The 16,475-nt window shown below is 41.2% G+C and overlaps 1 protein-coding gene across 6 annotated transcripts in view; it reads right to left on the bottom strand.

Moving 5' to 3' along the window:
- The window catches only part of BANP (BTG3 associated nuclear protein), a 710,387-nt gene that overhangs the window by 211,850 nt on the left and 482,062 nt on the right, over positions 1–16,475 (bottom strand). The window contains exon 13 of one of the 6 annotated variants that reach the window (XR_008845087.1): positions 4,347–4,442. The exons of the other annotated variants lie outside the window; for them this stretch is intronic. The gene's annotated coding sequence lies outside the window, so the exon portion shown is untranslated. The remainder of the gene's footprint in view (positions 1–4,346; positions 4,443–16,475) is intronic. 6 annotated transcript variants of the gene reach the window in all.

The following is a 16,475-nucleotide window of genomic DNA, read 5'->3' as shown; positions in this document are numbered from 1 at the left end:
TACCAAACGTTCACCTTTTCGCTGTGTAATTTTCTGTTGGCGATCTGTCTATGGCTTAGCTACTGTTCATGCACTCTTAATACTGTGGTTCAGGAACAGTCAACAAGTGGTTTTATCAGAAAAACTTGCACCACACCTCTGAGTCCCATCAATCTGCCCGTGGTTAAAGACACTCAAGTTACCATGTTTACCCATGACTGGAAAATGTTGCCTCCTGTTGTGCAAAGGAGAGGTAAACACATTGTATGGGAATTTATTTTGATGAGGTCATCACATAGTATTGCATTATAAGGCACATGATGTCAGGTGTTAGCTTTTGCTAATGCAGTGATCATACAGTGTAAAGTGAATGGGCAACCAGTGCAGTGGTGAAGGGCACAGGGGTGGAGGCATCAGTATAGTGGTTGGTCAGGAAAATTAACCAGGCTGCTGCATGTAAAAGTAATCAGTCATCAGCAGCATCACCCGCACTAACCTATTTGTATAGGCTTGTAGTGCAGGTGACGCTGATAACAATGGTACTTACCATTTGCTGAACAATGGCTTCCTTCTTCCATTATTTTAAATTATATATATTCATATGCAAATGAGGTAGCTTGGTGCACGTGGGGGCATTCCTAAGCCCCAAGTGCAAGTGACGTCCATCCTTGATCTTCATAGTTAACACCCTTCTCCCCTGTGCTGATCTTCCTCTCCTGTGAAATCACGAGTAGCGAGATTACACTTCAAATTGACTGTCAGTGACGATTGAGCATGTGCAGATGTGGCTCCAGGAGATATAAAGTGAAATCTCTCTGCTCGCGAGAGAGATTTCACAGGGGAGAAAGGCATTAAATATAAAAACCAGGACGGATCCAGGAGGTTTTGTAGGTAGGAAGAGGGATTAGTAATGATTTGCAAGAATCAAGATAAAAATGAAACAAAGCAACAATAATAAAAGTAAGGAAAAGTTCTGAAAATGTTTCTGGTTCAGATGCAAATCACTCTCTATAGGGGAGGTCTAACATATCCCCGGGAGTGTGGTCAACCTGCTTTGGATTTATGGTGATACCACACATCTGCATCCTACTAGCCAGGCAGGTTAGCAGACAGCAGAACTACAAGATGTTTATTTTTTGGGTTTGGTATAAGCTTGAGAAAAGATATGATGTTAGAGGCAGCACCTGGGGATTTGTAGTAGCACAGAAGTGACATCACAGGAAGAAGTATGTATTTTTATTGTATTTCTAATCTCTTTTTATTTTCGGATGATAACTTTTTATTTATTTAAATGTTTGTACATTATATGGGGATGCAATAATGCCTGAGCTTTCAGCTCAGCCTTTAGATATATGTTTTACAGCAGCCATATAGTCATAGGACACAATAGACTGGAAGGCACTCTATAGACTTCTATTGGGGAGTTTTCTGGGCATGCTCTGTGACCTGTGCTGAGGTCATTGTGTGGATAGGTGGTTGGGGTCTGAGGTCTGATCATCACCTATGGGGAATGACTTGATCCCATCTTATCTGCATACTGGTGTCACGATCATTGTAATCCTGTCTGAGATGATATCGAGGACACTGCTAAAACATTTTCTCTACATAACAGGTCAATTTATTAATCAGCTTAGAGGCCAGAATAAAAACTGCAAGGTTTCAGGAGAAAGTAAAATGGACAATTAGAAAAGAAAATCCTTAAAAATATAATTAACTTAAAACCTTGATTAAAAATGCGTAATTTTCTGATGACACATTCCCTTGCTGACATGTGATTTTCTTCATAGATGTTCGGCCCAAGAGTTTAAGGCATGTGCAAAGTTTACCACCGTGTGTTATGTTGAAGGTAACATAGTTTGTAAGATTGAAAAAAGACAAGAGTCCATTGAGTTCAACCTAGAACCCTACTTTGCTGATCCAGAGGAAGGCAACCCCCTCCAAAGAGGCCCATGCCAATTGCCCCATGAGAGAGGAGAAATTCCTTCCTGACTCCAATATGGCAATCAGAATAAATCCCTGGATCAATGCACTATCCACATAAATATAATATCCATATCAATGCACTATCCACATAAATATAATATCCATAATATCCATAATCTGGAATGCTATATTTTTCCATAAAAACATCCAGGCCCCCCTTGAACTTGTTTACTGAATCAGACATCACAACATCATGTAACAGAGAGCTATTGATGGAATGTAGATTTATCTAAGTGATACTTCTTAATGTATGCGTATGCCAATAAGTCTGAAAAGTTTTAATAGTAAAGGGCAAATAGTTGTGGAGAACAGGAGAGTTAATAAAGTCAGAAGTCAAGACAATTGTGATATGCAGAAAAGGTTGTGAAAGTCCTAGAAAACAGGTTGAAAATAGAACTGGAAGGCAGAAGGGATGTTAAAGTCCCCCTGATAGGAAATGAGGAAGCCAAGTAACAAAGTGATAAGGAAACTGGCAGGTTAGCCCGTGGCCAGTAAACAACTGTTCCACTCAGTGAGAATGGGATGACGGTATGGACCTTAACCACTTAAGGACTCAGCCCATTTGGACCGTAAGGACTCAGACAATTTTATTTTTACGTTTTCGTTTTTTCCTCCTCCCCTTCAAAAAATCATAACTCTTTTATATTTTCATCCACAGACTAGTATGAGGGCTTGTTTTTTGCGCGACCAGTTGTCCGTTGTAATGCCATCACTCACTTTATCATAAAATGTATGGCGCAACCAAAAAAATACTATTTGTGTGGGGAAATTAAAAAGAAAACCGCAATTTTGCTAATTTTGGAAGGTTTTGTTTTCTCGCCGTACAATTTATGGCAAAAATGACATGTGTTTTTTATTCTTTGGGTCAATACGATTAAAATGATACCCATAAATATACACTTTTCTATTACTGTTGCGCTTAAAAAAAGAATCGCAAACTTTTTAACCAAATTAGTAAGTTTAAAATCCCCCTATTTTGAAGACCTATAACTTTTTCATTTTTCTGTATAAGCGGCGGTATGAGGGCTCATTTTTTGCGCCGTGATCTGTACTTTTTATTAATACCATATTTGCTTATACAAAACTTTTATTACATTTTTTATTAATTTTTTTGGGAATAAAATGTTATAAAAAAGATGCTATTGTGGACTTTTTTTTTTACGTGCACGCCATTCACCGTAGGGGATCATTTACATTTTATTTCAATAGTTTGGATATTTACGCACGCGGCGATACCAAATATGTATATAAAATATTTTTTTTTTACACTTTTTGGGGGTAAAATAGGGAAAATGGGACAATTTACGTTTTTATTGGGGGAAGGTTTTTTTTATTGGGGGAGGGGGTTTTTCACATTTTTTTTACTTTATTTTTTTAACTTTTTTTTATTTTTACACTTTAATAGTCCCCATAGGGGACTATTTAAAGCAATCACTCGATTGCTAATCCTGTTCAGTGCTATGTATAGGACACAGCACTGATCAGGGTTATCGGTGATCTTCTGCTCTGGTCTGTGGGAAGGCAGATCAGAGCAGAAGACTCCCGGAAGACAGCGGAGGCAGGTGAGGGGACCTCCGTCTGCTGTGCAGGATGATCGGATCGCCGCGGCAGCGCTGCGGGCGATCCAATCATCCTGTTAAGTGACCGCGATGCTGCAGATGCCGTGATCGGTATTGATCATGGCATCTGAGGGGTTAATGGCGGACATCCGCGGGATCGCGGGTGTCCGCCATTACCGGCGGGTTCCTGACTGCGATCCACAGCCGGGACCTGCCGGGCATGATGCCGGCATCGCCCCGATGCCCGCGGTTATGCTTAGGACGTAAATGAACGTCCTGGTGCGTTAAGTACCACGTCACCAGGACGTACATTTACGTCCTGGGTCGTTAAGGGGTTAACGGGGTGTTCCAGGCAAAATCTTTTTTTATATATATCAACTGGCTCCAGAAAGTTAAACAGATTTGTAAATTACTTCTATCAAAAAATCTTAATCCTTCCAATAGTTATTAGCTTCTGAAATTTTCTGTCTAACTGCTCAATGATGATGTCACGTCCCGGGAGCTGTGCATGATGGGAGAATCTCCCCATAGGAACTGCACAGCTAGTTAGACAGAAAACAACAACTCAACTTCAGAAGCTAATAACTATTGGAAGGATTCAGATTTTTTAATAGAAGTAATTTACAAATCTGTTTAACTTTCCAGAGCCAGTTGATTTAAAAAAAAAAGTTTTGGCCAGGAATACCCCTTTAAAGTGGATTGTTAGTGAGGGTTCTAGAGGGTAGGAAACAGAATAAGTTGCAGATTATCAGGTGGATTCTCTATACCTGGGACTAACCCTACTCAATAATGCCCAGACATTGATTCATTTACAGTTAATCTTACCCCAATTTGTGTAGTAAATCGCTGACTGTCATTCTCATAGCTGCCAGATTACTGCTATTACAGGCATGCTGTTTACTTTAGGATCCATTTTTGTTGCTAAAAGTTTGAGAGCCAAAAGGAAAAGAGATGTTAAATAGTCCTATAATCAGCAAACAATGATTGGGACAGGTCAGGAATGTGCCTTGCTGCTAAGAGATGGTGAATATTCTTGTGCATTATGAAAATATTGATATTGAACTACATTCCAGTGCCCTCTACTGGTCAGAGAAATTTACACTGGACACAGCCAGATATAAGTTACAGAGAGGAAGTGGGACTATAGCCAAGATTTCACTACTTTCAAGAGGAAATAAGGTACAAATAACTGCAGGCTAAAAAAAATGCTACTATTATAATACATGAGACAATTGCAATGTATTTAAATGGAAAGAAAGGTTCACCAAGATGTTCAGATAACCCAGTATTACCTGACCATGACTACTCCAGAAGTAGAAATCTCAAACTACAGGCAAAATTGAAATACCAGTGTTTCTTCAATTGCCTTCCTTATGTAGTAGTTACTATTACAGTAAGTATCTTTTCTACCTTGCAGAAACTCTTGGCCATTATATCTCAACCCTTTTACACAGAGTTTTCTTTAACCCCTTAAGGACGCAGCCCTTTTTTGCAATTCTAACCACTATCACTTTATGCATTAATAACTCTTGGATGCTTTTACCGCTTATTCTGATTCTGAGATAGTTTTTTCGTGACATATTGTAATTTAACACAGTGGTAAATTTTCGTCGTTACTTGCATCCTTTCTTGGTGAAAAATCCCAAAATGTCATAAAAATTTGGAAAATTTAGCAATTTTCTAACTTTGAAACTCTCTGCTTGTAAGGAAAATGGATATTCAAAATAAATTATATATTTATTCACATATACAATATGTCTACTTTATGTTTGCATGATAAAATTGACATGTTTTTACTTTTGGAAGACATCAGAGGGCTTCAAAGTATAGCAGCAATTTTCCACAAAATTTTCATAATCAGAATTTTTCAGGGGCCAGTTCAGATTTGAAGTAGATTTGAGAGGGTCTTCATATTAGAAATACCCCATAAATGACCCCATTATAAAAACTGCACCCCCCCCCCCCAAAGTATTCAAAATGACATTCAGAAAGTGTGTTAACCCTTTAGGTGCTACATAGGAATAACGGCAAAATGAAGGAAAAAAATTCAAAATATTCATTTTTTACACTCGCATTATTTTACAAGGGGTAAAAGGAGAAAAAGCCCCCAAAATTTTTAACCCAATTTCTCTCGAGTAAGGACATACCTCATAGGTGGATATCAAGTGCTCTGTGGGTGCACTACAAGGCTCAGAAGGGAAGGAGCGACAATGGGATTTTGGAGAGTATGTTTTTCTGAAATGGTTTTCATGTCACATTTAGGAAGCCCCTATGGTGCCAGAACAGCAAAAAAACAAACAAACAACATGGCATACTATTTTGGAAACTACACCCCTCAAGGAATGTAACAAGGGGTCAGCTGAGCCTTAACACCCCACAGGTGTTTGACGACTTTTTGTTAAAGTCAGAGGTGTATAATAATTTTTTTTTTTCACTAAAATGCTGGTTTCCCCAAAATGTAAAATTTTTTGCAAGGGGTTATAGGAGAAAATGCCACCCAAAATTTGTAACCCCATCTCTTCTGAGTATGGAAATACCCCATGTGTGGACGTCAAGTGCACTGCTGGTGCACTACAATGCTCAGAAGAAAAGTAGTCACATTTGGCTTTTGGAAAGCAAATTTTGCTGAAATGGTTTTCGGGGGGCATGTCGCATTTAGGAAGCCACTATGGTTGCCAGAACAGCAAAAAAAAACAAAAAAACACATGGCATACTATTTTGGAAACGTAACAAGGGGTACAATGAGCCTTAACACCCCACACGTGTTTGACAAATTTCCGCTAAAGTTGGACAGGAAAATAAAAAATTAGATTTTTGTCACTAAAATGCTGATGTTACCCCAAATTTTTCATTTTGATAAGGGGTAATTGGAGAAAAAGCCTCCCAAAATGTGTACCCCCATTTCTTCTGAATATGGAAATATCCCATATGTGGATGTAAAGTGCTCTGAGGGCGAACTACAATGCTCAGAAGAGAAGGAGCGCCATTGAGCGTTTGGTGAGAGAATTTGGTTGGAATAGAAGCATTTACAAAGCCCCCCAGTAGTGCCTGAACAGTGGACCCCCCCATGTGACCCCATTTTGGAAACGACACCCCACACAGAATTTAATAAGGGTGCAGTGAGCATTTACACCCCACTGGCGTTAGACAGATCTTTAGAACAGTGGGTTGTGCAAATGAAAAATTACATTTTTCATTTTTACGGATGACTGTTCCAAAAATCTGTCAGACACCTGTGGGGTGTAAATGCTCACTGCACCCCTTATTACATTACAGGAGGGATGTAGTTTCCAAAATGGGGTCACATGTGGGGGGTCCACTGTTGTGGCACTATGGGGGCTTTGTAAACACACATGGCCTTCAATTTCAGACACATTCTCTCTCCAAAAGCCCAATGGCACTTCTTCTCTTCTGATCATTGTAGTGCACCCACAGAGCACTTTACATCCACATATGGGGTATGTTCTTACTCAGAAGAAATGGGGTTACCAATTTTGGGGGGCTTTTTTCCGATTCTCCCATGTGAAAATGAAAAATGTAGGGTAACACCAGCATTTTCGTGAAAAAAAAGTTTTTCTTCATTTTCACATCCAACTTTAACGAAAATTTGTCAAACACCTGTGGGCTGTTAAGGCTCACTATACCCCTTGTTACATTCCGTGAGGGGTGTAGTTTCCAAAATGGGGTCACATCTGGGTATTTATTGTTTTGCGTTTATGTCAGAACCGCTAAAAAATCAGCCACCCCTGTGCAAATCACCAATTTAGACCTCAAATGTACATGGTGCGCTCTCACTCCTGAGCCTTGTTGTGCGTCCGCAGAACATTTTATGCCCACATATGGGGTATTTCCGTACTCAGGAGAAATTGCGTTACAAATTTTGGGGGTCTTTTTTTTCCTTTTACCGCTTGTGAAAATTAAAAGTATGGGGCAACACTAGCATGTTAGTATAAACATTTATTTTTTTTACACTAACATGTTGGTGTAGACCCCAACTTCACCTTTTCATAAGGAGTAAAAGGAGATGAAGCCCCCCAAAATTTGTAACACAATTGCTCCCGGGTACGGAAATACCCCATATGTGGCCCTAAACTGTTTCCTTGAAAAATGACGGGGCTCCGAAGTGAGAAGAAAGCGCCATGCGCATTTGAGGGCTAAATTAGGGATTTGCATAGGGGCGGACCTGGATGCAAGCATTACAATTGCCTCCGCCATCACAAATACCCTACAGCATTGTTTCCCAAACAGGGTGTCTCCAGCTGTTGCAAAACTCCCAGCATGCTTGGACAGTCAATGGTAGTTGTTGTTTTGCAACAGCTGGAGGCTAATTTTTGGAAACAGTGCCATACCAGACGTTTTGAATTTTTATGGGGGGGGGGGGGGGGGGAAGAGACGGGACTGTGTAAGGGTGTAGTGTATATGTAGTGCTTTACTTTTTATTTTGTGGTAGCGTAGTGTAGTGTTTTAGGGTACACTCACAGCGAGTTTAGGGGGTCCACAGCGAGATTGAGCTGTGGTGGAAAATTTGCTGCAGCTCAAATTTGTACCGGGAAACTTACTGTAAACCCCAGCTCGTGTGAATGTACCCTGTACATTCACATTGGGAGGGGGGCAAACCTCCAGCTGTTGCAAAACTTCAACTATCAGTATGGACTGACAGACCGTGCATGCTGGGAGTTGTAGTTTTGCCACAGCTGGAGGCACACTGGCGAGGAAACACCGTCTTAGGTAACAGACAAACTCAGTGCTTCCCCACCAGTGTGCCTCCAGCTGTTATAAAACTACCACTCCCAGCATGCACGGTCTGTCAGTGCATGCTAGGAGTTGTAGTTTTGCAGCAGCTGGAGGCACACTGGTGGGGAAACACTGAGTTAGGTTCTGTTACCTAACTCTGTTTCCTCACCAGTGTGCCTCCAGCTGTGGCAAAACTACAACTCCCAGCATGCACTGATAGCCAAAGGGCATTCTGGGAGTTGTAGTTATGCAACAGCTTGAGGCACGCAACTATAACTCCCAGCATGCCAAGACAGCTGTTTGATGTTCGTGCATGCTGGGAGTTGTAGTTTTACAACATCTGCACAGTGATCTCCAAACTGTAGCCCTCCAGCTGTTGCAAAACTACAAATCCCAGCATGCCCTGACAGCCAACAGCTGTCTGGGCATGCTGGGAGATGTAGTTTAGCAACATAAGGAGGCTCAAAGTTTGCAGAAATCACTGCATGGTGACAATCAGCTGTCCAAGATGTCATCAGCTGATGTCACCTATGCAGGAACACTAGGATGGCTATGGGGGGGTTATTGGGGTCTGTGTGAGCTGGTGTGATGTTTTATTTCACACAGAGCTCACACAGCTCCGATCTCCTCACTGATCTCCCTGCACTGAGGAGATCGGAGCTGTGAAAGGCAGTTTTTTCAACTACCTTTGCTGTGATTGGTCAATGTGGATTCACAGCCAATCACAGCAATCAGGGGGCGGGGCCAGCTGCAGGCTCACTTTTTTGTCACAGCGTGTTTACACGCTGTGACAGTTTAACTTGAGGACGAGCCGGCTCATCCAAACACATTAAGCACTCGCTGATTAGGACGAGCCGGCTAGTGGTTAAAGATTACCCGTCACCAAACTAAACTTTTAATATATTGTTCCTTTAATATATTGCCTTATAATAACCTATTTTTTATTATAAGACACTTTGCTATGTACTTGCTGTTAAAACCCTCAACCTATGTTTTCAATGTGATTGACAAAACGCCCACTAGGTGGCTCTGTTCTGTTCCCAAACAGTTAATTTGGTCTCCACCCAGACTTGCAGGAGTCCAAACTCAGGAGGTGCCTTTGGGGCATGGTGAGGCACAGCTCTTGTAGGCTTTAGTGACGTCACTCCTGCTGGGAAATGCCCGCTTTCTCCTGCCAGAAGCTCACACAATCTGAGCAAGGGCAAAGGTATGATACACAGCTTTTTAAAGCTCAGAATTTTTTTTAAGGCAGGAGGGGAATTAGGAGAAGTTAGTGAATATAATCTGAGTTAGTTTAGAAAATATGGTTTGAGGACAGGTACTCTTTAAAGCTAGTGATAGACATTAGATTTACCTATACAACAGGCCATTAGGATAAAAACCTTCTATGCCCCACTTGTAACTAATAAGTGATGAAAAATCTATTGCACCATCTGGATACTTTTTCAGCACTAATGGATAGCACCCCTGTGATCACACATCTTATCCCCTAAAGCCGGAATACCCCTTTAAGAGTACAATTCAAATTTTAGTTAACAAACTCACTAATGATAACAGTATTTATTTGTAAACATAAAAAACTTACAATGCACTGTTCCAAATTATTACACACAGTAAGTCTCAAAACACTTTATAGGTTGTAAAGAACTGAAAATTGTCATTTGTTGCAGCATATTTACTGAAATCAAAAGCTGTTTCAATCAAACTTTTAACAGCATTTTTTTTTACTTTTTAAACATGTTAACAGGTCACGTTATATTTTAACATAGGACCCCTTATTTGATAGCAGCTTCACAAGTCTTGCATCCATTGAACTTGTGAGTTTTTGGACAGTTTCTGCTTATGTCAGAATAGCTTCCCAGAGCTGCTGTTTAGATGTAAACTGCCTCCCACTCTCATAGATCTTTTGCTTGAGGATGCTCCAAAGGTTCTCAAAAGGATTGAAGTCAGGGGAGGATGCAGGCCACACTATGATTTTCTCTCCTTTTAACCCCATAGCAGCCATTGATGCATTGGTATTCTTTGCAGCATGAGATGGTGCATTGTCACGCATGAAGATGATTTTATTATGGAATGCATAGTTCTTCCTTCTATACCAGGGAAAAAAGTGGTCGGTCAGAAACGCCACAAACTTTTCAGAGGTCATCTTTACACCTTTGGGGACCCTATAGGAGCCAACCAGCTCTCTTTCCATGATTCCGGCCTAAAACATGACTCCACCACCGCCTTGCTGATGTCGCAGCCTTGTTGGAACAGGGTGGCTGTCCAGCAATCATCCATTACTCCATCCATCTGGTCGTTTCAGGATTGCACAGCACTCATCAGTGAACAGGACTGTTTGAAAATTAGTCTTCATGCATCTTTCTGCCCAATGCAGCAGTTTCTGCTTGTGAGCATTGGTTATTGGTGGCCAAATAGAAGGTTTAGGCACAGTTGCAAGACTCTGGAGGACTCTACACCTTGATGTCCGTGGGACTCCAGAGGCACCAGCAGCTTCAAATATCTGTTTGCTGCTATGTAAGGGTATTTTAGCAGTTGCTCTCTTGATCCAATGCATGGATCTGGCAGAAATCTTCCTCAATGCGCCTTTATCTGCACAAACCAGTCTGTGCTCTGAATCAGCCACAAATCTCTTAACAGTGTGAGGATCACAATTAATTTTCGTGAAATATCTAATGTTTTCACACCTCGTCCAAGGAATTGAACTATTTAACCATAAGCTTTACCCTTAGCTTCTTTAGCAAGGCAGTAGTCATCTTGAAGGTGTGTTTGGGGTGGTTATCATGCTGGAATGCTACCCTGCGGGCCATGTTTCTGAAGGGAAGGGATCATACTCTAACTCATAGCATATGTTTCCATTCATGGTCCCCTCAATGAACTGTAGCTCCCCAGTGCCAGCAGCACTCATGCAGGCCAAGACCATGACAATCCAACCCCCATGTTTGACTGTAGGCAAGACAAACTTTTCTTTGTACTGCCCACCTGGTTGCCGCCACACACGATTGACACTATTTGAACCAAATAAGTTTATCTTGGTCTCATCGGACCACAGGACATGGTTCCAGTAATCCTTAGTCTGCTTGTCTTCAGCAAACTGTATATGGGCTTTCTTCTGCATAATCTTTAGAAAAGGCTTCCTTCTGGAATGACATCCATGCAGACCAATTTAACGCAGTGTACAGCGTATGGTCTGAGCACTGACAGCCTGACCCCCCCTACACTTTTGCCATGTTGAACTGTGACTGTGTATTGTGTGAGAGTGATAAGACCAAACTTAAGACACCAGCTGCCCATTCACCCCTGAGACCTCTTAACACTAGTGAATCACATGACACTAGGGAGGGTAAATGGATAATTGGGCCCATTTTGGACATTTTCACTTAGAGACTTACTCACTTTTGTTGCCAAGGTTTAGACATTAATGGCTGTGTGTTAACTTATTTTGAGAGGACACATAATTAAACACTGTTAGACATCTTGTAAATAGAGATGAGCGAACTTACAGTAAATTCGATTCGTCACGAACTTCTCGGCTCCGCAGTTGATGACTTTTCCTGTATAAATTAGTTCAGCTTTCAGGTGCTCCGGTGGGCTGGAAAAGGTGGATACAGTCCTAGGAGACTCTTTCCTAGGAATGTATCCACCTTTTCCAGCCCACCGGAGCACCTGAAGGCTGAACTAATTTACGCAGGATAAGTCATCAACTGCCGAGCCGAGAAGTTTGTGACTAATCGAATTTACTGTAAGTTCGCTCATCTCTACTTGTAAACTTACTACTTTACATTATAGCAGAGTGTCATTTCTTCAGTATTGTCACATGAAAAGATATAATAAAATATATACAAAAATGTACGGGGAGTATTCACTTATGTGAGATACTGTATATACTGTGATTGTTTGCTAGAAAAGCTACTGAGTGCTGAATCAGTTCGAGCTGCCAGACTTAAAACAACAACGGGTCTTGTGGTTTTAGTTTGACATCAAAGCTCCAGCAAATAAAGGCAGCTCAGAAGTCTCACAGCACTGAGTGCTATTTTTAAATCGGACACAGACTTTGTTAAAGGGATATTGTCCGAACCATTCCTGTTATGTTCTTTATGCTAAATACATGTGCTATTAATGTGTCCAAAATCTGCTCAGAAAACTAGCATCACCCTAAATAAAGCTAGTGCAGTGCTGAATTTGTGGGTTCTACACTGACCATTGACAACATTTGCATGAAGTTTGTATGTTCTACAAAACTCTAACTCTAAAAACATACTAATATTTTCTAGGAATTTAGATAAAAAATAAGAATACATAAACACCAGGCAGATATTCGGCAGGCACAGATTCCTTAAAGGATCCCTGTCATTTAATTAAACTTGTCATCACAAAATTACCTATCATTTGACCTCTTAAAGACTGCCGATACACCTCTTACAGTGGTCAAAAGAGTAAATATATGAACCCCAAAATGGTGGCATTAAAAAGTACAATTTGCCCTGTAAAAAACAAGCCCTTGTGTGGTTTTGTTGATGGAAAATTAAAAAAGTTACAACACAATGTGCATTAAGGCCCCAAAGGAATGCCAGGTGTTAAATCAACTCTATACGTTAAAGGGGAATTCCAGGAAAAAATTTTTTTTATATATCAACTGGCTCCAAAAAGTTAAACAGATTTGTATATTACTTCTATAAAAAAATCTTAATCCTTACAATAATTATCAGATGCTGAAGTTGAGTTGTTCTTTTCTGTTTTGTAACAGTGCTCTCTGCTGACATCTCTGCTTGTCTCGTGAACTGCACAGAGTAGAATAGGTTTGCTATGGGGAATTGCTTCTACTCTGGACAGTTCCCGAGACACGTGTCATCAGAGAGCACTTAGACAGAAAAGAACAACCTTAACTTCAGAAGGTCATAAGTACTGAAATGATTAAGATTTTTAATAGAAATCATTTTTAATAAGTAATTTCCGCACTGCGGAATCTGTAGGCGCTATATAAATAAAATTATTATTAATTATTATTAAATCTGTTTAACTTTTCTGGAGCCAGTTGATATATAAAACAGTTTTTTCCTGGACTTAACAACATCTTTACAGCCGGATCTATGTTATCATATTGTAACCTGGTCTTTTTAATATGTAATGACTCTGTTTATGATTCTATGTACTTTTATTTTCTTATTCTCAAATATCTGTTTTATAGAAAAATTCTTTAATAAAAAAACAGTTATAAAAAAAATATGTTTTTTCCTGGATAACCCCTTTAACCCCTTCCCGACCTATGACATACCTGTACGTCATGAGTGGGAAGGTGTTCCCGACCCATGACATACAGGTACATCATGAACATTTTTGCCGCTACTCGCGGCATCCCGCAGCGCCTGGTAAGATGGTGGTTATCACTGATAGCCAGCCATCTTACCATGCGACCACGGGGGGTTTCATCCCCCACCCCCCCAGACCTGACTAGCTGATAGCAGCGTTTCGCTATCAGAATACTTAGCAGCGCGGTGTGTGAGTCCCGATCACGGGGATCGGGACACACACCGCTCTGCTAAGTGTCCCTTACCCGTCCATGCGGTGTCCCGAGCGGTCCCGGCGCGAGTGGCGTCCTCCAGGCGGTCCCGGCGGTGAGTTTCCGGCAGCAGTGCAGCATCTTCATTGGCAGCAGTGAGATCGCCGTAAAGCGATCTCACCGCTGCCTCTGAGAGTTTCAAAACTGCAACTCCCAGCATGCCCAGACAGCCTTTGACTTTCTGTGCATGCTGGGAGTTGCAGTTTTGCAACATCTGGAGGTCCACAGTTTGGAGACCACTGTATAATGGTCTCCAATCTGTGCTCTTCCAGATGTTGCAAAACTACAAATCTCAGCATGCTCAGTCTGTCCAGGCATGCTGGGAGTTGTAGTTCTGTAACATCTGGAAGAGCACAGATTAGAGACCATTATACAGTGGTCTCCAAACTGTGGACCTCCAGATGTTGCAAAACTACAACTCCCAGCATACCAGACTGCCCAAGCATGCTGGAAGTTGTAGTTCGGCAACATCTGATCCTTCAGATATTGCCGAACTACAACTTCCAGCATGCCTGGGCAGTCTGGGAGTTGTAGTTTTGCAACAACTGGAGGCACACTAGTTGGGAAACATTGTCCGTTTCCTACCTCAGTGCCTCCAGCTGTTGCAATTGTTGCAAAACTATAACTCCCACCATGCACTGACAGACCATGCATGCTGGGAGTTGTAGTTTTGCAACAGCTGGAGGCACACTGGTTTGGAAACACTAAGTTTGGTTGCAAAACACTTGAAAGTTTATTACTTAACTTAGTGTTTCCAAACCAGTGTGCCTCCAGCTGTTGCAAAACTACAACTCCCAGCATGCACGAACAGCCAAAGGGCATGCTCGGAGTTTGCAACAGCTGGATGTTTGCCCCCAATGTGAATGTACAGGGTACACTCACATGGGCGGAGGTTTACAGTGAGTGCTGCAAGTTTGAGATGGCGCAAATTTTGCGCTGCAGCTCAAACTCCCAGCGGCAAACTTGCTGTGAACCTCTGCTCATGTGACTGTACCCTAAAAACACTACACTACACTTACACTAACCTAAAATAAAAAGTAAAAAACACTACACATACACATACCCCTACACAGCCCCCCTCCACCCAAAAAAAGAAAAACGTCTGGTACGCTACTGTTTCCAAAACGGAGCATCCAGCTGTTGAAAAACAACTACTCCCAGTATTGCCGGAATGCCAATGACTGTCCAGGCATGCTGGGAGTTTTGCAACAGCTGGAGGCACCCTGTTTGGGAATCATTGGCATAGAATACCCCTATGCAAATCCCAAATCCCTCAAATGCGCATGGCGCTCTCTCACTTTGGAGCCCTGTCGTATTTCAGGGCAACAGTTTTGGGACACATATGGGGTATCTCCGTACTCGGGAGAAATTGCCTTACAAATTTTGGGGGCTTTTTCTTCTTTAACCCCTTATGAAAAGGCGAAGTTGGGGTCTACACCAGCATGTTAGTGTATAAAAATTTATTTTTTTACACTGACATGCTGGTGTTGCCCTATACTTTTCATTTTCACAATAGGTAAAAGGGAGAAAAGACCCTCAAAATTTGTAATGCAATTTCTCCCGACTACAGAGATACCCCATATGTGGGCGCAAAGTGCTCTGGGGGTGCACAACAAGGCCTAGAAGGGAGAGTGCACCATGTACATTTGAGGTGATTTGCACAGGGGTGGCTGATTGTTACAGCAGTTCTGACAAACGCAAAACAATAAATATCCATATGTAACCCCATTTTGGAAACTACACCCCTCATGGAATTTAATAAGGGGTGCAGTGAGCATTTACACCCCACTGGTGTATGATAGATTTTTGGAACAGTGGTCTGTGAAAATGGAAAATACAATTTTTCATTTGCACAGTCCACTGTTTCAAATATCTGTCAAACGCCAGTGGGGTGTAAATGCTCACTGCACCCCTTATTAAATTCCATGAGGGGTGTAGTTTCCAAAATGGGGTCACATGTGGGGGGGTCCACTATTCTGGCACCATAGGGGCTTCCTAAATGGGACAAGCCCCCCAAAAACCCTTTCAGAAAAACTCATTCTCCAAAATCCCATTGTCGCTCCTTCCCTTCTGAGTCCTCTAGTGCGCCCGCCGAACACTTGACATACACATATGAGGTATTTCTTTACTCGAGAGAAATTGGGTTACAAATTTTAGGGTGATTTCTCTCCTTTTACCCCTTGTAAAAATTCAAAAATTGGGTCTACAAGAACATGCGAGTGTAAAAAAAATGAAGATTTAGAATTTTCTCCTTCACTTTGCTGCTATTCCTGTGAAACACCTAAAGGGTTAAACCACTTACTGAATATCATTTTGAATACTTTTGGGGGTGCAGTTTTTATAATGGGGTAATTTATATGGTATTTCTAATATGAAGACCCTTAAAATCCACTTCCAACCTGAACTGGTCCCTGAAAAAGTACGATTTTGAAAATCTTGAGAAAAATTGGAAAATTGGAAACTTTGAAGCCCTCTGGTGTTTTCCAAAAGTAAAAACTTGTAAATTTTTTGATGCAAACATAAAGTAGACATATTGTATATGTGAATCAATATGTAATTTATTTGGAATATCCATTTTCCTTACAAGCAGAGACTTTCAAAGTTAGAAAAATGCTAAATTTTCATGAAATTTTTAGATTTTTTACCAAGAAAGGATGCAA

This window comes from Hyla sarda, chromosome 6, assembly GCF_029499605.1.
Source record: "Hyla sarda isolate aHylSar1 chromosome 6, aHylSar1.hap1, whole genome shotgun sequence".
NCBI classification, from domain to species: domain Eukaryota; kingdom Metazoa; phylum Chordata; class Amphibia; order Anura; family Hylidae; genus Hyla; species Hyla sarda.
The sequence above is the reverse complement of the archived record's forward strand: the minus strand, read 5'-3'. Positions and strand labels throughout refer to the sequence as shown.